The following is a 23,018-nucleotide window of genomic DNA, read 5'->3' on the forward strand; positions in this document are numbered from 1 at the left end:
ATTAGGACTAGTCTTTTATAAGATTAGGATTAGTCTTTTATCAGCTTTATCTTATCTCATTTATCTTTCCATGTAAGCAATTCAGTCCTTTTGCAAGTATGATACTATGTATATAAATTTAAGAGAGATGCGGCTGTTTCAAACAACAACCCAACTCTCTTTTATCAAAATCTCTCTCTCTCTCTCTCTCTCTCTCTCTCTCTCTTCTCCCTCTTCTTTTCTTATTTTTTTTCTTCTCCTTTTAAGTGTCTGTTCAATCTTGAGTGACTACTTGGTATCAGAGCATTCGATCTAGGGTTTCTCATGTAGAATTAATTCAGCCGACCACATGAGAATTAATTTCGGGCTGAGTTTTTTTCATTCGACTGATTCTTGGAGATTACAAAAAGTCTTTGGCAACTGTCCAAGGATTGGAAAGTGCTCCTTGTAATCAGGAAAAATTAGAGAAGAATTTAGTGATCAAGGTTAGGTCTTTGATCAAGATTGGAGGTGCCAATCAAATTTTTTGGTTCTCATCAAGACTGAAGTTGGCGATCAAGAAGATTTTTCTCCGAGATCAGTTCCGTTTCAGAAATTTCTCGGGTTGATCAAAATCAAGATAAGTTTTGAGCAAACTGAAGTTGGCGATCAGAATTTCAGGAAGATTTTTGAATCAAGATCAGTTTTTTTTTTTTAATAAATTCCTGGGCAAGGTCTTATTCCTTCTTGAGGGCGCAGCAAGGATAGCTTAATTTGTGAGGTACGGCTATATAGAATTTTTTTTCTTTTTTTCTTATATGGTTTTAAGAGAAAACCCTGAAATCCATAACTGTTACTGTGTCCGGATAAGAGATTAGACTTGTTTTTAAGTTTGGTTGTTATCAGATTTCTGTTCTCTGATCTCTGTTTTGGAGTTCTGTACCTAGGCCAACTGTTATTAGTTCCCAGATTTAGTAAGCTGATTGATACAGTGATACAGTGAATAGGAAATTTTTTTCTTTCTCTGAATCTGATTTCTGCTTCTAAACCTACTGTTGTTAGTTTTCAGACTCAATAGGCTGATTGTTACAGTAAATAGAAGGTGTTTTTTGCTTAACCCCAAACCAAGAATGGAGTTCAAGCACCAAGAGGAGGGTGTTTTTGGGACTGGTTCAGGTGGCATGACTGAAAACATCTTCTAGATTACAACTGTAAAGTTTAATGGTTCAAACTACTTAGAGTGGGCCCAATCAGTCATGAGTGGGCCCAATCAGTCATGATGGCCATTGGGGGAAGAGGAAAGCTGAACTATTTGTTGGGAGATGTCAAGTAACCAAATAAGGAGGATCCCACTTATGTTACGTGGATTCAGGAAAATTATTTGGTGATGACATGGCTGTGCAATTCCATGCAGCCACACATCAGCCGAAATTAATTATGGGCAAAAACAGCTAAAGAAATATGGGATGTTGTGAAAGAAACCTACTCTCAGCCCCTTAATGTTGGTAGAGCTTATGAGCTGAAATGTGAGGTTAAAAATCTCAAGCTAGGTGAGAAACAAGTTTCTGTTTATTTTTCAATCTTGAAATCCCTGTGGCATGAAATTGACCACCTTGAATCAATTGAATGGGAAATTCAGAAAGATGCACAAATTTATAGAAAGCCGATTGAAACTAATAGAGTGTTTGAGTTCTTGGTCTAAATTCGGAATATGATATTGTGAGGCAACAATTGTTGACAAGAGACAATGTAACTCTATCCTAGGCCTATTCCTTAGTGCACAACGAAGAGACTAGGAGAAAAGTTATGCTACAGCAACAACCTTTTGAATTAGCTCTGGTAGTAGCTTAGCCCAAATCTGGGGGTGATAAGGAAAGAGATAAGAAGAAGGAAGCTAAGAAGGACGTAGTATGTGAGCATTGCAAGAAACCTAAACATTCTAAAGAGACCTGTTGGAAGTTGCATCCGCATCTAGCTCTAGCAAAACTCTAAAACAAAATGAGGAATGCAAATATGGCTGTTAACAATGATAGTACAACCTCATTTAGCACAAGAGGCAATCCTCTAGACACTCTAGCTGCTGTCCGAGCTGCTCTAATTCAATTGGAAATTGAAGTTGGTAATTCAGCTCCACTTCCTTAGACACCATCAACACCCCTACCTCAACTTTTGCTCATTCAGGTAATCGTGCCTTAGCTCACCATGCCTCAGCTACAGGTAATACAAAACATTCATGGATAATACATTTAGGAGAATCTGACCATATGATTGGCTTGCCGTCACTATTTACTACCTATCACTTATCTTCAAGCAGAGACAAAGTGTCCATTGGTAATGGCTCCCTCGTTCCTATTTCTGGCAAGGGAGACATCAAGTTATCTAATGCTATTTCCTTATCTTCGGTTTTGCATGTTCCTAAGCTTAGTACTAACTTGCTTTCAGTTAGTAGCATTAAGAAAAACCAGAATTATTCAATAACATTTTTTTCGGATCAATGTGCTTATCAAGATCTAGAGACAAGGAAGGTGATTGGTATTGGCTGTGAGGCAAATGGAGTCTATCTACTTGGAGGGAGTCCTCATTGGGAAGAGTTTGTTTCCTAGTTTATTTGAATTTATCTAGATGTCTAGTTTGAAATGTGAGAGTTATGAAGTTGCAAAACACTGTAGGGCAACCTATTCATTAAGTAATAATAGAAGTAATATTCCCTTTGAAATTGTGCATATTGATGTTTGGGGACCTTACCATACCACTGCCATGGGGGGGGGTACAGATATTTCCTATTGTTTGTTGATGATTATACTTGTTTTTCGTGGATTTATCTTATGTGTTCTCGAGATGAGGTTCCCACATTAACCTGGATCATTCATTAGATGATTTTAACCCAATTTGGGGTCAAAATCAAAATTTTTAGATATGATAATGCGAAAGAACATTTTGCAAACCCATTAGCCTCCTATTTGCTTGAACATGGGATTATCCATTAGAGTACTTGTCCTCATACACCATAGCAAAATGGGGTTGTTGAAAGAAAGAATAGGCACATATTGGAGGTAGTCAGAAGCACTATTTTTACCTCCAATGTTTCTATACGTTTCTAGGGGGATGTTATTGTTACACCAGTGCATCTCATCAATAGGATTCCTTCACAGGTTCTTGACATGAAACCTCTATTTACCCTCTTATATCCTGATAAAGAGTTATTTACCATTCCCCTTAAAACCTTTGGTTGTACATGCTTTGTTTAGATTCTTGGCCCTCATCGTTCCAAGTTTGATCCTAAGGCCTCAAAATGTATTTTCCTAGGTTATGCTTTGTTAGACAGTTATGCCCTTAGCTCCAATCAGATTGATGTATCTTTTGACATTTATTGTAAATGAATAAAGTACATAATTGATTCATGTCATTGTAGTGTGTTTCTGTGTAATACCCTTAAACTGGACACTTATAAGACTCGTGTTAGTTTAGAATCATTACAGCCGTTGGATAGATCTGAGGAGATTTATCCTGCCAAGGCTGACACTGATGTGCCACCAAGTTGGTTGGGGTGGCTTTTCTCAACTGCTAGGGTGAAACTTGAGGTACATGCAGTGTGGGTTTTCTTGAAACCTTGAACCAGGCCAAATTCTAGTATTGCCCTGGACCTTGGAGATAGATGGGCAAAACTACAATTTTACACTTGACCCCTAGACTCGATTATGGTACTACACTAGGTGTCGGATTGGGCTGTCTTTGATATGCCAATCAGTGAGATCCTTTGTCGTACTAGGTATCTTGGGACAGTCCAAGAATTCGCCTGAGTGGGTGATCATAGCAATAGGATTAGACCCTTTGTCGGACAAAGTGAATGATCGGGGAATGCACTCTCTCTAATGGAAACCTAACCTGTTGACAGTTGATTTCAAACGTTGAAATTTGGTTTTGCAAAATATATTTATATAAAGATACACACATATATATATATATATTATGGTTTCAAAGTGTTTGGAAAATGTTTTAATTCCTGGGATCCATGTGAGTAGAGAGTGCAACACTATACCTTGCAGTCGAGGGAGAGGCCCTCTCTTGTCGGGTAGTGTTTGATCATGATGGGCTGAGAGATTAAGTGTAAGACCATTGAGGGTAATACCTGATGGGCTAATCTTGCATCTGCCCACAGTTCTTGTGTTTTCAAAAAGGTGGTTGGATCCAAGAACCATTTAGTGTAAATGTTGGGCCTATTAAGAGCCCATGGTAATGGACTCAGGGGTTCACTATCTCCTACAGTGAATTCAGCTAGGCCTTATAACAAAGGTTGGGCTGAACCCATGTGGCTGAGGTGTAAATCAATGTTAGGGTCCCACGCCATACAAAGAGAGCTAACTGGGCAGTAGGTTAAAGTGTAAGTTAATTAAAAGGGGCCAAATTCAGTTTTAAACTGACTAGGATTAATTGAAGGATAAGATAAGTCTTATCAATTTAAGAGCAGATCCAAATATTAGATTTGTATTAGGAATCTCTCTCCTAATTAGTTTAGGAGGCTGATCTAGAGAAGGCTATAAATAGGGGGCGAATTCTTCAGATTAAACACACAATAGCAAACTGCAAAATTCTTCCCCAATTATTGCCGCCCCTACCCAGTTCGATTTCCACTTATGGATTTGATCAAGAAAGATTCTTGATATTGTTTCTTGGTAGAGATGTACAATAAAAAGGGGGCTATCCATTTGCTCATGCAGTCAGATGGATTGCTTCCTAAGATGATAGGGGCGTCATAGACCGATGTGGGAGGGGATTATCCTAACATGGAAGACTCTCGCGGTACCCTGGCGTTCACGAACATGATGGGTGAGCACTTACTGGACAGAAAGGTTTAACCTAAAATGACTATGAACCTTGTTTGACAGAGGCCAAAGTTAAAGCTCATAAGTTAGGTGGATGAGATCCTTCACGGAAGGTGGTGGGGTTTTGCAGCACTCCATGTGGTTTCCAACATTTCCAGAGATACAACTGTCTCCGTCACTGAGGTTGGAGGGAATCTCAGAGACGCCCAAAATGGAAATGGAACATAAGTTAAAAGCCTTTTGTATGTGATGACATGAATCAATTTAGGTTGTGGACTTATAAATTTGCTTTGCCTTTATCAGAAATGGTAAGCAGAAACTTCACCAAGTTGTTGGATGATAACAAATTCAAGAGTCCTAATTATGATGACTGGATCCAAAACCTTATGTTAGTTCTGACGTCCGAGAAATTGGACAAAATTGCTAGGAACCCTGCTACGGACGTCCGGGTGACAGGGCTTCTAAGGCCCGAAGGAGAGAGTATCAAGAATGGGAAAAGAAAAATTCTCTTGCCCGGTGTGATAGGGAGTTTCATATGATGAACTCTCTAAAGGCCTTCCATCATTAGCATGATGATGGGTCTTTCAGTAATGAGGATAGTGTGTCATAGGTGTTCATAAGATGATAGGTGTGTCATAGAACGATGTGAGAGAGGCCTATCCTAAAATGGAAGACTCTTTCACGGTACCTTAGCGTTCACGAATATGATGGGTAAGTACTCATTGGATAGAAAGGTTTAACCTAAAATGGCAATGAACCTTATTTGACAAAGGCCAAAGTGAAAGCTCATGAGATGAGTGGATGTGATCCTTTACAGAAGGTGGTGGGGTTATGCAGTTGAAATAGTTGGCTCCATGCACCCTATTTGGTTCCCACATTTCTAGAGACATAGTTCACAGTCTCTATCACTGACATAGGAAATCTCAGAGATGAACAAATGGAAATGGAACATAGATTAAAAGCCATATCTATGTAGATAACATGAATCAAATTAGGTTGAGGACTAATATTTGCTTTGCCTTTTATCAAAAATGGCAAACGGATAATTCGCCAAATTGTTGGACGATAATAAGCTTAAGGGCCCGAATTACGCTGACTGGTATCCTAACCTTATGCTGGTTCTAACGTCCGAGAAATTGGATAAAGTTGCTAAGAACCCTTCTCTGGATCGTCCGAGTTATAGTGCTTTTGAGGCCCGCAGGAGGGAATATCAAGAATGGGAAGAGGAAAACTCTCTTGCTCGGTGCTATATCATGGCCTCCTTAGACAATCAGATACAGCGACAATTCGATCAGATCGAAGTGTCCAAAGATATATTGGATAGTCTAAGGAGAATGTATGAGGACCATAATTGTTCTACTCGTCAGAAGGTCCTAAAGCAGTTTATGACCGCACAAATGTCCAAGAACCAGCTAGTTCATGACCATTGTCTTAAGATGATGGGGTACATCAATGAACTAGAGGCTCTTGGATCTGGGCTAGATCATGTCACCAAAGTTGATGCCTCCTGAACTCTTTTTTTCCTTCCTTCAATCAGTTCATAATGAATTGCAATATGAACAAGCTAAATGTTAGCCTTTAGGACTTAGCAATATGTTGCAAAGGGCCGAAGAACTGATAAAGAAGGATGACCCCATTACCATGATTGTTGAAGGTGGAAAATCGGGCAAGAAGAAGAGGAAGGCAAAGAAGAAACTTTAGAAGAATACTAGCAAGGCCAAAAAGCAGAGGAAGGACAAAGCATCAGATGCCTGCCATTTCTGCAAATAGACCGGCCACTGGAAGAGGAACTGTCCTCAATGCCCGGAGACCAAGAAACAAGGTAATTTCGAATCCTTTGTCATAAAAACCAATATGATGGTGACTTCTGCTTCCTGGTGTATTGAATCCGAGGTTTCTACTCATACGTGTAACAGATTGCAGGGGTTCAAGACAAGCAGAAGACTGATTGACAGTGAAGTGATTTTTTACTTGGGGACTTCTGAAAGTATTGCAGCTAAAGCCATAGGAGCCGTTGAATTGTATTTTAGAGAAGGAATAATTACATTAAAAGATTGTCTTTATGTACCCAATTTAAGAAGAAATTTGTTTTTTGTTTTAAAACTGTATGCGAATGGTTATTCTGTTTTCTTTAGTAATGTAATTACTATCAAAAGGAATACCAAATTCCTCGCATATGGAGAACTTGAGAATGGTCTTTATGTTCTCCATCCTTTAAAAACAAATATAATCGAAACTATGTCGGATAATAACCCCAAGAAAAGAACCCATGATACAGTTAATCCCACGTGCCTGTAGCATTACCGACTTGGCCACATTAACATAGATCGTATCACAAGGTTGGTAAAAGATAGTCCTTTGGATTTTCTAAATATAGAAGATCTCCCAACCTGTGAACTTTGCCTTCACGGTAAGATGACGAAACGGCCATTTAATGGTAAGTCTGAAAGATCAATAGGCACACTTGACCTTATACATACTGATGTGGTCCCCTGAATGTTAGGACACGTAACCAACACGTTTATTTTATAACATTCACCGATGATCACTCTCGGTATGGTTACGTGTACCTAATGAGACATAAGTCTGAATCTTTCGAAAATTTCAAAGAGTTCAGGCAAGAGGTCGAGAAACAGTTGGGGAGACAAAGGCCCTTTGATCAGATCGAAGAGGCGAATATCTCTGTGACGAATTCAGGGACTACTTAAAGGAAAATGGGATAGTATCACAACTAGCTCCTCCCGCTACACCACAATTAAACGGTGTGTCAGAGAGGAACCAGACTTTATTAGATATGGTCCGATCACTTCTCGTACACTCAGAATTACCACATCCTTTTGGGGTTATGCATTGGAGACTGCGATATACGTGCTGAACCGGGTTCCTACCAAATCCGTTCTGAAGACTCCTTATGAGCTTTGGACCAGTAAGAAACCAAGTGTAAGACACTTGAAGATTTGGGTTGTCCGACACATGTTAAAAGAACAAGTGTTGACAAATTGGAATCTAAAATCTGTCGTTGCCTACTTGTAGGTTACCCAAAAGGCTTTGTAGGGTTTTTATTCTATGACCGACCCAGGAGAGCAGAAGGTGTTCTGTAGTCGAAATGCCCATTTCTTGGAGGAAGATTACATCCTGAACAATCATCGTCAGCAAGTTGTTCTTGATGAGGAGAGTTCAGGAGTAATGGGAGATGTCCCATAAGCTCCAGTTAATAACCAACGTAGGAGATCTACTCGGGCATCTAGGCTTCTAGTTCGTTACGACTATGACTAAGAAAGTTAATTGGTGGAAGCCACGACCAGTGAGGAGGATCCCGTGACTTATACGGAAGCTATGTTGGACATAGATTCCTTGAAGTGGGTAGATGCCTTGAGAGCTGAGATGGACTCAATGGAGACCAATGGAGTCTGGACTCTGGTAGATCCGCCCCCTGGGGTAAAAGCAATTGGTTGCAAATGGATTTATAAGAGGAAGAAGGGCTCTGATGGTAAGGTTGAGACTTACAAGGCTTGTCTTGTGGCGAAAGGGTTCACTCAGAAAGAAGGAATCAATTATGAGGAAACCTTTTTGCCCGTGGCCATGCTTAAATCCATTATGATCTTGCTTGTGGTGGCAGCATACCATAATTGCGAGATTTGGCAGATGGATGTCAAAATTGCGTTCCTGAATGGAGATCTTTTTGAAAATATCTATATGCAGCAACTGCAAGGTTTTATAGCTGTAGGTCAGGAACACATGGTATGTAAACTTAATCGATCCATATATGGACTTAAGCAAGCTTTTAAGAGCTGGAACATCCGGTTTGACTCTACTGTCAAACAGTTTGACTCTACTGTCAAACAGTTTGACTCTACTGTCAAACAGTTTGACTTTGAGCAGAATCCGGATGAGCCCTGTATTTATAGGAAGACCAGTGGGAGGTTACATTCTTGGTTCTGTATGTAAACGACATTCTACAGTATGGAGAACTCCAAGAAAAGAAATGTTCTTTTTAGGCATGGAGTCATTCTCTCCAAGGGTATCCCGAGACACCTTAGAAGATTGAGGGCATGAAGGAAGTTCCCTCTACCTCTGCCATAGGGAGCATCATGTATGCCATGCTGTTTATTCGGCCAGACATTGCTTAGGCCGTGAGTGTGGTAAGTCGATACCAATCTAACCCAGGACGAGCATTGGACCGCTGTGAAAAACATATTGAAATACCTTTGAAGGACAAAAGAGTTATCTGGTATTTGATGGTAGTTCACTATAGATCTTTGGATATATCGATGCCGATTTCCAGTCAGACCCAGATAATAGTAAGTCTACATCTGGATACATCTTTATGGTGGGGTCCTGTGCAGTTAGCTGGAAAAGCAGCAAACAAGGGTTCACTGCAGATTCAACAACTAAGGCTCTGTACATTCATGAACTAGGAGTAGTTCCATGGAAGTTTATTCATGAATTAGGAGTAGTTCAATCCAGCACATCACCCATTCCACTGTTGTGTGACAACACTGGAGCCATTCCTTAGGCTAAGGAGCCACGAGCCCACTCGAAGTCAAAGCACGTCGAGAGGAAGTACCATGTACTATGGGAGATAGTTTGAAGAGGGGGCGTCTTGATTCAAAAGGTAGCTTCAGCGGAAAATGTAGCAGACTCATTAACTAAGCCAATAACACAGAAAGTATTTGAGAAACATGTGGAAAGTATGGGACTCCGGCTTATACCCGATTGGACCTAAGTGCAAGTGGGAGCTGTTAGACAGTGTATGCCCTTAGCTCCAATCGGCATGATGTACATTATGACATTTATTGTAAATGAATAAAGTACATATTTGATTCATGTTATTATGGTGTGTTTGTGTGTAATACCCTTAAACTGGACACATAGGAGACTTGTGTTAGTTTACAATCTTCACAGCCGTTGGATAGATCTGGAGAGATTTATCCTGCCAAGGCTGACACTAGACTCTATTATGATACCAGGGTGAGACTTGAGGTACATGCGGTGTGGGTTTTCTTGAAACCCTGAACCGGACCAAAATTTTAGTATTGCCCAAGACCTTGGACATAGATGGGCAAAACTGGAATGTTACACCTGACCCCTAGACTTGATTATGATACTGCACTAGGTGTCGGATTGGGCTGTCTTTGATATGCCAATCAATGAGATCCTTAGAGGGGGTCAAAATCTGGATATATTGAGACAGTCCCAGAATTCATCTGAGTGGGTGATCATAGTGACAGGATCAGCCCCTTTATTGGACAAAGTGAATGGTTGGGGATGCACTCTTTCTGATGGAAACCTAAACTGTCGGCAGTTGATTTCAACCGTTGAAATTTGTTTTTGCAAAATATATATATATATATATATATATATATTATGGTTTCAAAATGTTTGAAAATGCTTTAATTCCTGGGATCCATGTGAGTAAAGAATGCAACACTTTACCTTGCTGTCAAGGGAGGAGCATTCTTGCGTGGATTCCGTATTAGGTATATCGCTCCCTAATTTTGGTTTCAAATTTGCTCCTGTTTGGTTTCAAATTTCTAAATTAGGAATAGGATTCCCGGATGGGAGTAAAGAAATTTTTGAAATAGCGCCCAACCTTCCTGCAAGGTTCGGCCATCTATATGATGGATCTCCCATCCCTTCAGAAGCTACGCCGGAAATAATCCCCAAAAAAAGAATTTGTGATACAGTTAGTCCCATGTGCCTGTGGCATTACTGACTTGGCCACATTAACATGAATCGTATCACAAGGTTGGTAAAGGATGATCCTTTGGGTTTCTAACAGTAGAAGATCTTCCAACTTGTGAACCTTGCCTTCAGGGTAAGATGACGAAGTGGCCATTTAACGGTAAGCCTGAAAGATCTATAGGCACACTTGACCTTATACATACTGATGTATGTGGTCCCTTGTGAATGTTCGGACACGTAATCAACACGTTTATTTTATAACCTTTACCGATGATTATTCATGTACCTAATGAGACATAAGTCTGAATCCTTTGAAAAGTTCAAGTAGTTCAGACAAGAAGTCGAAAAACAGTTAGGGAGAGAAATTAAAGTGCTTCGATCAGATCAAGGTAGCGAGTGTCTCTTTGACGAATTCAGGGACTACTTAAAGGATAATGGGATAGTATCACAATTAGCCCCTCCCGCTACACCACAGTTAAACGGTGTGTCGGAGAGTAGGAACTGGACCCTATTCGATATGGTCCGATCACTTCTCATACACTCAGAATTACCTACATCCTTTTGGGCATATGCATTGGATACTGCGATTTACGTGCTGAACCAGTTCCAACCAAATCCGTTCCGAAGACTCCCTATGAGCTTTTTGGTAAGAAACCAAGTGTGAGACACTTGAAGATTTGGGGTTGTCCGGCACATGTTAAAAGAACTAGTGATGACAAATTGGAATCTAAGACCAGTCGTTGCCTATTTGTAGGTTACCCTAAAGGCTTTGTTGGTTACCTATTCTATGATCCGAAAGAACAAAAGGTGTTTTGCAGTTGAAATGCCTGCTTCTTAGGAGATTACATCCTGGAGAATCTTCAGCAAGAAGTTGTTCTTGACGAGGAGAGCCCAGGAGTAGTGGGAGATGTCCCACAAGCTCCAGATACTCAGCCTAGAATGTCTACCTGGGTATCCAGGCCTCCAGTTCGTTACGGCTATGACCAAGAAAATTACTTGGTGGAAGCCACGATGAGTGAGGAGGATCCCATGACTTATGCAAAAGCTATGTTGGACCTAGATTCCCTGAAGTGGGTAGATGCCATGAAAGCTAAGATGGACTCGATGGAAACCAACATGGTCTGGACTCTTGTGGACCCACCCTTTGGGGTGAAAGCAATCAGTTGCAAGTGGAGACCTATAAAACTCGTCTTAAGGGTACACTCAGAAAGAGGGAATCGACTATAAGGAGACCTTTTCGCCGGTGGCTATGCTAAAGTCTGTTAGGATCTTGCTAGTTGTAGCAGCATACCATAACTACGAGATTTGGCAAATGGATGTCAAAACCGCATTCCTGAGTGGAGATCTTACTAAAGATATCTATATGCAGCAACCACAAGAGTCATTGCTGTAGGTCAGGAACACATAGTATACAAATTTAACCGATCTGTATATGGACTGAAACAGGCTTCTAGGAGTTGGAACATCTGATTTGACTCTACTGTCAAACAGTTTGACTTTGAGCAAAATCCGGATGAACACTGTGTTTACAGAAAGACCAGTGGGGATGAGGTTACGTTCTTAGTTCTATATGTAGATGGCATTTTACTCATTGGGAATGATGTATGAATGTTAACTATGGTGAAAGTGTGGCTTTCACAACAATTCTCCATGAAAGATCTTGGAGAAGCCACCTATATCTTGGGACTTTGACTCTATAGAGATAGATCGGAAAGAATAATAGGATTATCCCAGTCTACTTACATTGACTAAATTGTCAAGAGATATAATATGGAGAACTCCAAGAACGGAAATGTTCCTTTCATGCACGGAGTCATTCTCCATGGGTATGTCTCCCAAGACTCCCGAGGAGATTGAGGGCATGAAGAACATCATGTATGCCATGCTATGCACTCATCTTGACATTGCTCAGGCTGTGAGTGTGGTAAGTAGATACCAATCTAACCTAAGACAGGAACACTGAACAATTGTGAAGAACATATTAAAATACCTTTGAAGGACAAAAGAGTTTTGTCTGGTATTCAATGATAGTTTACAAATCCAAGGGTATACTGATGTCGATTTCCAGTCAGATCCAGTTGATAGAAAGTCTACATCTGGGTACATCATTACGATGAGGGCTTGTGCAGTTAGCTGGAAAAGCAACAAACAAGGTTCCATCGCAGATTCCACAACCGAAGCCGAATACATTACCGTAAGTGAAGCTGCTAAAGAAGCCGTCTGGATGAAGTTCATTTAGGAATTAGGACTAGTTCCGTCTAGCACATCACCCATTCCACTCTTGTGTGACAACAATGGAGCTATAGCTCAGGCTAAGGAGCCACGAGCCCACTCGAAGTCAAAGCACATTGAGAGGAAGTACCATGTACTACGGGAGATACTTGGTAGAGGGGGCATTCTGATTCAAAACGTAGTGTTAGCGGAGAATGTAGCAGACCCATTGACTAAATCACTTACACAGAAAGTGTTTGAGAAACACGTGGAAAGTATGTGACTCCGGCTTGTATCCGATCGGACCTAAGTGCAAGTGGGAGCTGTTAGACAGTTATGCTCTTAGCTCCAATTAGATTGATGTATCTTTTGACATTTATTGTAAATGAATAAAGTACATAATTGATTCATGTCATTGTGGTATGTTTCTGTGTAATACCCTTAAACTGGACACTTATGAGACTCGTGTTAGCTTAGAATCTTCATAGCCGTTGGATAGATCTGGGGAGATTTATCCTGCCAAGGCTGACACTGATGTGCCGCCAAGTTGGTTGGGGTGGCTTGTCTCAGCTGCCAAGGTGGGACCTGAGGTAAATGTAGTGTGGGTTTTCTTGAAACCCTGAACTGGGCCAAATTCCAGTATTGCCCTGGACCTTGGAGATAGATGGATAAAACTGGATTGTTACACTTGACCCCTAGACTCGATTATGGTACTACACTAGGTGTCGCATCGGGTTGTCTTTGATATGCCTGGGACCTTAGAGGGGGTCAAAACCTGGGTATGTTGGGACAGTCCGAGAATTCATCTGAGTGGGTGATCATAGTGACAGGATCTGCCCCTTTGTCGGACAAAGTGAATGATCGGGGAATGCACTCTCTTTGATGGAAACCTAAATTGCCAGCAGTTGATTTCAAACATTGAGATTTGTTATGGAATATATATTTACATAGAAATATACATATATATTATGGTTTCAAAATGTTTGTAAAAGTTTTTAATTTCAGGGATACATGTGAGTAGAGAGTGCAACCCTGTACCTTGCAGCCGAGGGATAGGTCCCTTCTTGTCGGACAGTGTTTGATCATTATGGGCTAAGAGGTTAAGTGTAAGACCATTGAGGGTAATACCTAATGGGATAATCTTGCATCTGCCCATAGTCCTTGGGTTTTCATAAGGTGGATGGACCCAAGAACCATTTAGTGTAAATGTTGGGCCCATTAAGAGCCCATGGTGATGAACTCGGGGGTTCACTGTCTCCTACAGTGAATTTGGCCAGGCCTTGTAACAAAGGCTGGGCTGAACCCATGTGGCTGATGTGTAGATCAATGTTTGGATCCCACGCCATATAAAGAGAGCCAACTGGGCAGCAGGTTAAGGAGTAAGTGAGCACATAAGCTTAATGGCCCTAAAGCCAATTCGAATTGGGCTTAAGTTAATTAAATTGAGGCTAGATATGATTTATAATCTGATTAGAATTAGCTGAAGGATAAGATAAGTCTTATCCATTTAAGAGTCCAGATCCAAATATCAGATTTGGATCAAGAAACTCTCTCCTAATTAGATTAGGAGGCTGATCCAAAGAAGACTATAAATAGGGGGCGAATTCCTTAGTTTTAACACAACAATCTGCAAAATTCTCTCTTATTTTTGCCATCCCTACCCAATTTGATCTCCACTTGTTGATCTGATCAAGAAAGGTTTTTGATGTTGTTTCTTGGCTGAAGAAACAATCTGAAGTCGTGCTCAACAGCCCTTGTTTCATTCTTGTTGAAGAATTTCGGTTCTTGCTAAAGAGTCGTCCTATTGATCCTGCTTCACTATAGACAGTGTCGTCTTTAGTGGAAGCGGATTTTGGTCTTCTCCTTTGGCGTAAGCACCTTCATTGGGAGTTACTGTTACTTTGTATCAGGTATATCCCTCTCCTCCCTTTTGGTTTTAGATCTGGTTCAGTTTTGGATTCAAGAACAAACCTTGAAAATGTAGTTTTCTAAATTAGGGAATGCGATTCCCCAATGGGAGAAAAGAAATTTTTGAAATTTCGCCCAACCTTCCTCCAAGGTTTGGCCATCCATATGATGGATCTCCCATCTCTTTAACTGCTACTTCGTATCAGGTATATCTCACCTTCTATTGGTTTCATATCTAGCCCAGTTTTGGTTTCAAGAACGAACCTTGAAAATGTTGTTTTCTAAATTAGGAAATGCGGTTCCCGGATGGGAGAAAAGAAATTTTTTGAAATTTTGCCCAACCTTCCTGTAGGTTTGGTCATCCATATAATGGATCTCCCATCCCTTCATTATTTACTATTCCGCCTAAAACCTTTGGTTGTACATGCTTTGTTTAGATTCTTAGCCCTCATCGTTCCAAGTTTGGTCATGAGGCCTCAAAATGTATTTTCCTTGGTTATGCACAAACTCAAAAGTGATATTGTTGCTATGAACCTACTTCTGGGAAAAGATTTGTCTCAATGGATGTCACTTTCTTTGAAGATGTACCATATTATCCAAGGGTTTCTCCTCAGGAGCAGAGTAGTAAGGTGGGGATTAACTCGTCAGAAGTTACTTTACTTATCCCATTATGTGAAGAGGGGTGTAATGGGGAGGGTTGTCAGAGATGTAGGGATGTGAGAGTCTATCACAGACGATGGAGACAGGTTGATTTCGGACATCAACAGTGTAGGCCAGTCCCAATCTCCTTTGCAGATCCACATCCCGGTACCACAGTAGCCCCAGTACTAGATCTAGGTGCCACAAATACTACAGATGAGAGACATCCCTCCATGGAGCCTTCACCTTCATTAGATGATCTTGATCTTCCCATAGCAGTTCATAAGGGCAAGCGTCGTTGCACCAAATCCACAACTCACAACATTTATTAGTTCTTGTCCTACAATCGTTTGTCTCCCTCCTATAAGTCTTTTCTCGCATCTATTGCCGATGTTCCCATTCCCAGAACAATACAAGAAGCATTGGAAGTACCCAAATGGAAAGATGCAATAAAAGAAGAAATGGATCCCCTCATTAGAAACAATACTTGGGAGATATTTGATCAACCTAAAGGTAAGAAACCGGTTGAATGTAGATGGGTATTCACTGTGAAACATAATGTTAATGGTTCTATTGAAAGGTATAAGGCCCGATTAGTTGCAAAAGGATTTACTCAGACATATGGTATTGACTACTTGGAAACTTTTGCACCAGTAGCAAAGATGACCACTATCTCTTATTATCTCTTGCAGCTAGTTACTCTTGGCCGTTGTATCAGATGGATGTTAAAAATGCCTTTCTCAATGGAGACTTGCAAGAAGAAGTTTACATGCAGTTTGCCTCCTGGATTTTATTGTTTGTTGGTTGAACAAAGCCTTGTATAGACTAAAACAGTCCCCTAGAGCTTGGTTTGATAGATTTAGACAAGCCCTTGAAAGGTTCGGATATGTACAGGCCCAGTCAGACCACACCTTGTTTATTAAGAGTGGATTCTTCCTTAACCTTGTGTGCTGTATATGTGGATGATATTGTAGTAATAGGAAATGATAATACTGAGATTGAGTCCCTTAAGTAACTCCATCAAGAGTTTGAGGTAAAAGATATAGGAGAACTACGATACTTCTTGGGCATTGGGGTAGCCAGATCCAAGCATGGGATTTTTGTTTCTCAAAGAAAGCATGTTCTTGACCTATTGGAAGAAACAAGAAAGTTGGGTGTTAAGCTTGCTGACACACCTATTGAACAAAATCACAAGATTAGTGCAGAGGGTGGAGAGCCCCTTGAAGATAAAGCTATGTTCCAACCGGTTAGTTGGAAAACTTCTCTATCTTTGTCTCACTCAACCCAACATCAGTTATGCAGTCAGTGTAGTTAGTCAGTATATGCACTTTCGTAGGACTACTCACCTCATTGCAGTTAGAGGATACTAGCATATTTGAAGAGGTGCCTAGGCATAGGCATTTTATTGAAGAATAATGATTACATGAAGATAGAAGTTTACACAGATGTTGATTGGGCTAGGTGTGTTGATGATCAAAGATTACCTCTGGATATTGTGTTTTTGTAGGAGGTAACCTTGTCTCTTGGAGGAGTAAGAAACAAAATGTTGTTTCTCGTTCCAGTGCTGAAGCTGAATATAGGTCCATGGCAAATGGTGTAGCTGAGATTCTATGGTTGAGGTCATTACCCTTGATGTTGTTCTGTGATAATCAAGCTACCATCAATATAGCTTATAATCCGGTACAACACGACAAAACTAAGCATATTGAAGTGGATTGACATTTTATCAGAGAAATGGTTACATCTCAAGAAGTATGTCTTCCGTACATCACCTCCGACATGCAGCTGGCAGACCTCACCAAGGCGGTTTCAAGGAAGAAGTTATAGGCAGATCTATGCAAGTTGAGAATGACAAACATCTATTCCCGACTTGAGGGGGAGTGTAGAAAACACTAATGTGGACCCCACTATTGGTGGTCCCCACTGTTGGACCCTACTAAGGTGGTCCCCGCTGTTCTTATGTCAGCAATAAGTTATGATTTGGATTAGTTCTTTATGATAAAATTAGGATTAGTCTTTTTTCAGCTTTATCTTATCTTATCTTATCTTGCCATATAAGCAATTCAGTCCTTTTGCAAGATTAGGATTACTAATTGCCATAAGCAATTAGTCTTTTTTCATATTATATTTTCAGATATCCATGCTAACATTATTATTATTATTATTATTATTATTATTAATTAAAGGGAAAATTCTTGATTAGTACCCTATACTTTGGGCCTAGTGCCACTTTGGTTCCTGAACTTTAAAATGTGACAATTCAATACCCAAACTTTCAAAATGTGCCAATTCAGTACTTGCTGCTAACCAGTTTGTTAATCCGACGTAAAGTGGCATTTGAAAGGACACAAATGCCCTTCAAGTGTCATCTAATTTCTTTATCAACCATTCAAACATTGAAAATAATGAACAGTCCCAAATCCTTGCCTTTTTTATTCAAGAAAGTTGGGGGTCACAATGCCCACTGAGATGTGACCCCAACTTTCTTGAATAGAAGAGGCAAGGATTTGGGATTGTTCATTTTTTGTCAACACTTGGATGGTTGATAAAGAGAATTAGATGACACTCAAAGGGCGTTTGTGTCATTTCAAATGTCAGTTAATGGGCTGGTTAACGGGTTGGTTAACAACAGGTACTGGATTGACACCTTTTGAAAGTTCAGATATTGAATTGTCGCATTTTAAAGTTAGGGACCAAAATGGCACTAGGCCTAAAGTATAGGGTACTAATCAGGAATTTTCCCTTAATTAAATCAGTTAAAAATTTTTAACTCCCATTACTTCATGTACCGGTGACCATGAAAAGCGATGTGTATCATACAATATGCACCAATACGTTGTGATATTTTGAACCGTGGGTATTAGAGCCAAGATTTTTGTGCTTGTTTACACTAGGGAATTCTGATGTGCTTGTGACAAGATGCAAAAAATCTGGTTCATTTTGCACACAGTCTATTGCTTTACTGTTCGCGTTAAGCTTCTTTGAGTCTTGAAATCTTTGTAAGAAGTTTGCTTTGTAATGAAAAAATTAGTAGGAGGTGTTTTAAGAAGACTATTGCATATTTTTCTTGGATTTTTAGGGCTTTCTTTGGGGTTCTGTTGTGGTTTGTTCCTTCATCCAGGAAACAGGAAAATCATATGGGTTGTTCTGATCTCCCTTGCATATCTTGATGTTCAGGGGGAGTTAGGGCAAGATAATCTGGATTCCTTGCCTTTTTTATGACTTTTTAGTCTGCATTTGCAGCAGATTGATTTTCTTTGATCTGATAGGAATATTGGAAGTGGTTCCTGAACCAGAACTCTCAACTGGTCAACCCAATTTCTAGAAAGCAAAAACCTGTCTTGCTGTCTAAGTATAGCTGGAAATTGGCCATTTGACCAGGTGAATTCCCCCCTTTTCTGGAGGAGGAGCTCGAACATTTCTTGCTCATTGATGAAAGCCTCAAATATCCTCCTCATCCCCACATTGACGCTCCTTTCCTTTCCCCTTTTCGTTTCATTTCTTCTTTTGGCAATGTTGAAGTCCCCTCCCAAACACCATTGGACTTTCCCAATTCTGCCTTACCCACCTTAGCTCCTTCCAAAAATTCGCCCTCTTCCCCTCTTCATTTGGTACATACACATTTGTCACTCCCTAAGTCCACTCCCCATTAATCTCTTGTAGGAAAACTGATAAAGAATGATTTCCAGCCCATTCCCCTACTTTCCTATAAACCCCTAGATCCCACAAGATGACCAATCCTCTTCCAAACCCACAACATTTTGTTAGACAATGTATGCCCTTAGCTCTAATTAGCATGATGTACATTATGACATTTATTGTAAATGAATAAAGTACATTTTTGATTCATGTTATTATAGTGTGTTTCTGTGTAATACCCTTAAACTGGACACATATGAGACTCGTTTAGTTTAGAATCCTTACAACCGTTGGATAGATCTGCGAAGATTTATCCTATCGAGGCTGACACTGATGTACCGCCAAGTTGGTTGGGGTGGCTTGTCTCAGCTGCCAGGGTGAGACATGAGGTACATGCAGTGTGGGTTTTCTTGAAACCCTGAATCGGACCAAAATTCCAATATTGCCTTGGACATTGGAGATAGATGGGCAAAACTAGAATGTTACACCTGACCCCTAGACTTAATTATGATACTGCACTAGGTGTCGTGTTGGGCCGTCTTTGATATGCCAATCAGTGAGATCCTTAGAGGGGGTCAAAACCTGGGTATGTTGGGACAATCTGAGATTTCATCTGAGTAGGTGATCATAGTGACAGGATCATCCACTTTGTCGGACAAAGTGAATGATCGGGGATGCACTCTCTCTGATGGAAACCTAAACTGTCGGCAATTGATTTCAACCGTTGAAATTTGTTTTGCAAAATATATTTATATAAAGGTATAAATATATATTATGGTTTCAAAATGTTTGCAAAATGTTTTAGTTCCCGGGATCCATGTGAGTAGAGAGTGTAGCACTGCACCTTGTAGTCGAGGGAGAGGTCTTCTCTTGTTGGATTGTGTTTGATCATTATGGGCTGAGAGGTTAAGTGTAAGACCATTGAGGGTTTTACCTGATGGGCTAATCTTGTATCTGCCCACAGTCCTTGGGCCTTCATAAGATGGCTGGACCCAAGGACCGTTTAGTGTAAATGTTGGGCCCATTAAGAGCCCATAGTGATGGACTCAGGGCTTCATTGCATTCAGCAGTGAATTCAGCCAGGCCTTGTAATAGGGGTTAGGCTGAACCCATGTGGCTGATGTGTATATCAATGATAGGATCCCACACCATATAAAGAGAGCCAAGCTAGCCAGCGTTAAATATGAAGTGAGTTTGAAAGCTTAATCGATTTAAAGGCCCATTGCGAACTGGGTTAATTAGATTAATTAAATAGGGGCGGATCTGGGATTTGGATCAGTAGATAAGATAAGGGATTATCCTTATCCACTTAAAGAGTCTAGATCCAAATAAAGATTTGCATCAAAGGAACTCCTTATTTGATTTGGAAGGCTGATCTTTATCTGCAGATAAGATAAGGAATTATCCTTATTACTTAAAGAGTTCAGATCCAAATAAAAGATTTGGATTTGGAAACTCCTAATGGGATTATGAAATTTTCTCTTTAAGGCTATAAGTAAGAGAGCGGGACGAACCTCCAAAGACACATTCGCTGAATACAGAGAGAAGACAACACAGTTAGACTGCTTTTGCCTTCTGCTCTATTTCTTCCTTCTCTTGCCGCCCCACCCTGTTCGATCTCTAGTTCTTGGATTCGATCAAGATTGAATCTTGATATTGTTTCTTGCGAGAAGAAACAATCTAGAAGCTGTGCTCACTGTCCTATTCGATTCTTGCTGAAGAATCACTATTTCTTGGTGAAGAACTACCTGTTGATACTACCTCACCCTAAGATGTGTCATCTTTAGTGGATGGAGGATTTGGTACTCTCTTTGGGCGTGAACACCTACGTTGGGAGGAGCATTCTTGCGTGGATTCTGTATCAGGTATATCCCTCCCTTAATTCGGTTTCAGATTTGGTCTGGTTTGGTTACAAGAACAACCTTGAAAATGCACTTTTCTAAATTGGGAATAGGATTCCCGGATTGGGGTAAAGAAATTTGTGAAATTTCGCCCAACCTTCTTGTAGGGTTCGGCCATCCATATGATGGATCTTCCATCCCTTCACATTCAACTCCAATTTTGTTTCCTGTAAGAGAACTATTTCTGGCTTCTGTTTTCTTTTCGAGTTGTTCACTAGAAGCCTCTGATTTCTCTCCCTTATCCCCCAAACGTTCCAACTCAACAATTTCATCCTTGCCCCTCCTCTTTGTAAAGAGATTGGGCCAAATGGGCCCTAGCCCATTACTATCTTTTTGATTAGTTCTTTCTTGTTATTAGTTCTTAATAGGCCTTTCTTTATGGACTTTTTAATCCTTTTTTTGTTTTTTCTAAGTATGCTGATGAGGTGGACACCTACTTAAGGGCGGACTTGTAATTTATGTAATCTAAGCAAGATTAATAAAAGATTAGAGAGGAGAAAGAGGAGATTTTCGAACTCCTTTCTCCCTTCTCCATTCTTCCTTCTTTCTCTTGTTATCTTATTCTTCTCTTTCTCGTCTACCTTAATCTAAAATATTTTCACTATTTTTTATTGCTCTGAATACACCTTGGTATCAGAGCAGGTCTTCCTCCTCTTTTATATTATTTTCTTTTCCTTTCCCATACACCTTTCAATTAGAAGACAGTATGGAGAGATAAGTTGTTGATTATTAAGAGAACTTGTATGCCTAGTTGGTAGAGGATTTGGAGAGTCAGAATGGTTGTAGACTGCCAAGAAAGTGGGGCTGCTGATTTTTGCCCAAAACCCTAGCTGACTAGAGAGTTTCCAATTACGGGTTGAAGAGACAGTTTGGGTGTGGCGTTCAATGGTTGGAGGGTTCATTTTGATCTCCAAAAATGGGTGGTTGCAGTTGAAAGAACTTTAGGAAGCTTTGGTTGGAGCGGTTACTTCTCTCTTTCTCACCGGAGGCGAAGTACAGTGAAACCACAGTTTTGGGATTTTAAGTGTTGGACTGACCTCATTTCGGTCTATAAAGCTTGAGATTCCTTAGTGTCAGTGATTAGTCCCGTAGATTCCTTTTTGACAAGAGTAACTACAATCAAACTTGATGGAACAAATTATTTATCTTGGGCACAATCTATAAAAATTCATGTATGTAGTAGAGGTAAACTAGGGTTTCTCATGGGTAGTAAGGAGAAACCGGAAGAGGCTGATCCTACATATGAGAAATGGATCTAGGTGAGGTGCTCCCAAAATGCCCTAAGGCGTTTGCCATATGCATTGACACCTCTGAGTCGTGCGCCTAAGGTGCAAGAGGCGTACGCCTCATGCACTTTTTTCATGAGGCACGCTAGAGGTGTACGCCTCATGCACATCTTATATAAAAAGAAAAAAAAAAGAAAAAAGAAAGAAAAGGAAAGGAAAGGAAACGAAAGGGAAGGGAAAGAAAAAGAACAAGAAGAAAAAAAAAAAAGAAAAGGAAAGGGAAGGGAAGAAAAGATAAGGGGAAAGAAAGTGGTTTGCCCCCTGCCCCTTCGGCTGGAGGGCTTTGCCTTTCAACTAATGTTATGCATCTTCATTCTTCTTAATATAAAAGATTTTTATTAAAATTAAAGAATGTGATCCCCCCTTCTCCTCTTAACCGCTCTCCTCTTAAGGAGGCTTACATCTCCTTGTGTTCAGGACATAGTTTCATATGTCGTGACATTTCGCTAATGTCACCCAGCATATGTCGATGTCGAGGCTCATTAACATGGAAATGCATGGTAATATAAAAATTACATTATTTTGGTTCAAATTGGTCCAAAAAATAAAAAAAGACGGTTTTTCCTATTATGTTGACAGGATGTCGACTAATGTACATTAATTATATAATATATTAGTATTATATTAATATAATACAATATATTAATATAAATTATTACATTATAATTTCTATTTGATATTTCAAATAAAATATTTATAAAAAAGAATTAACAAAAAATAAAAACAAAAGAATAAATTAATTACTTTATAATATAAAACATAAAATATTTTTCAAGTAAAAAAATATTAACTAGTTAGTATTTTTGTAATATTTATTAAAATCAGAACATGTTTATTAAATTTTATAATAAATCATATTTTAAGTTTAATATAAAAAATCAGAATAAATTTATTAAATTTTATACTAAATCATAATTTATTATAAATTTAGTATTATAAATGTATTTCTATTTACTAGTGTGAAATAA

General features: G+C 39.8%; 1 protein-coding gene across 3 annotated transcripts in view; it reads left to right on the forward strand.

Moving 5' to 3' along the window:
* Nucleotides 1-23,018, forward strand: part of LOC148860815 (Prolyl oligopeptidase family protein) — a 111,393-nt gene that overhangs the window by 52,430 nt on the left and 35,945 nt on the right. The gene's annotated exons all lie outside the window — the stretch shown is intronic.

Source organism: Nelumbo lutea, chromosome 4 (assembly GCF_056320005.1).
Source record: "Nelumbo lutea isolate HS-2025 chromosome 4, American lotus-T2T, whole genome shotgun sequence".
Lineage (NCBI taxonomy): Eukaryota > Viridiplantae > Streptophyta > Magnoliopsida > Proteales > Nelumbonaceae > Nelumbo > Nelumbo lutea.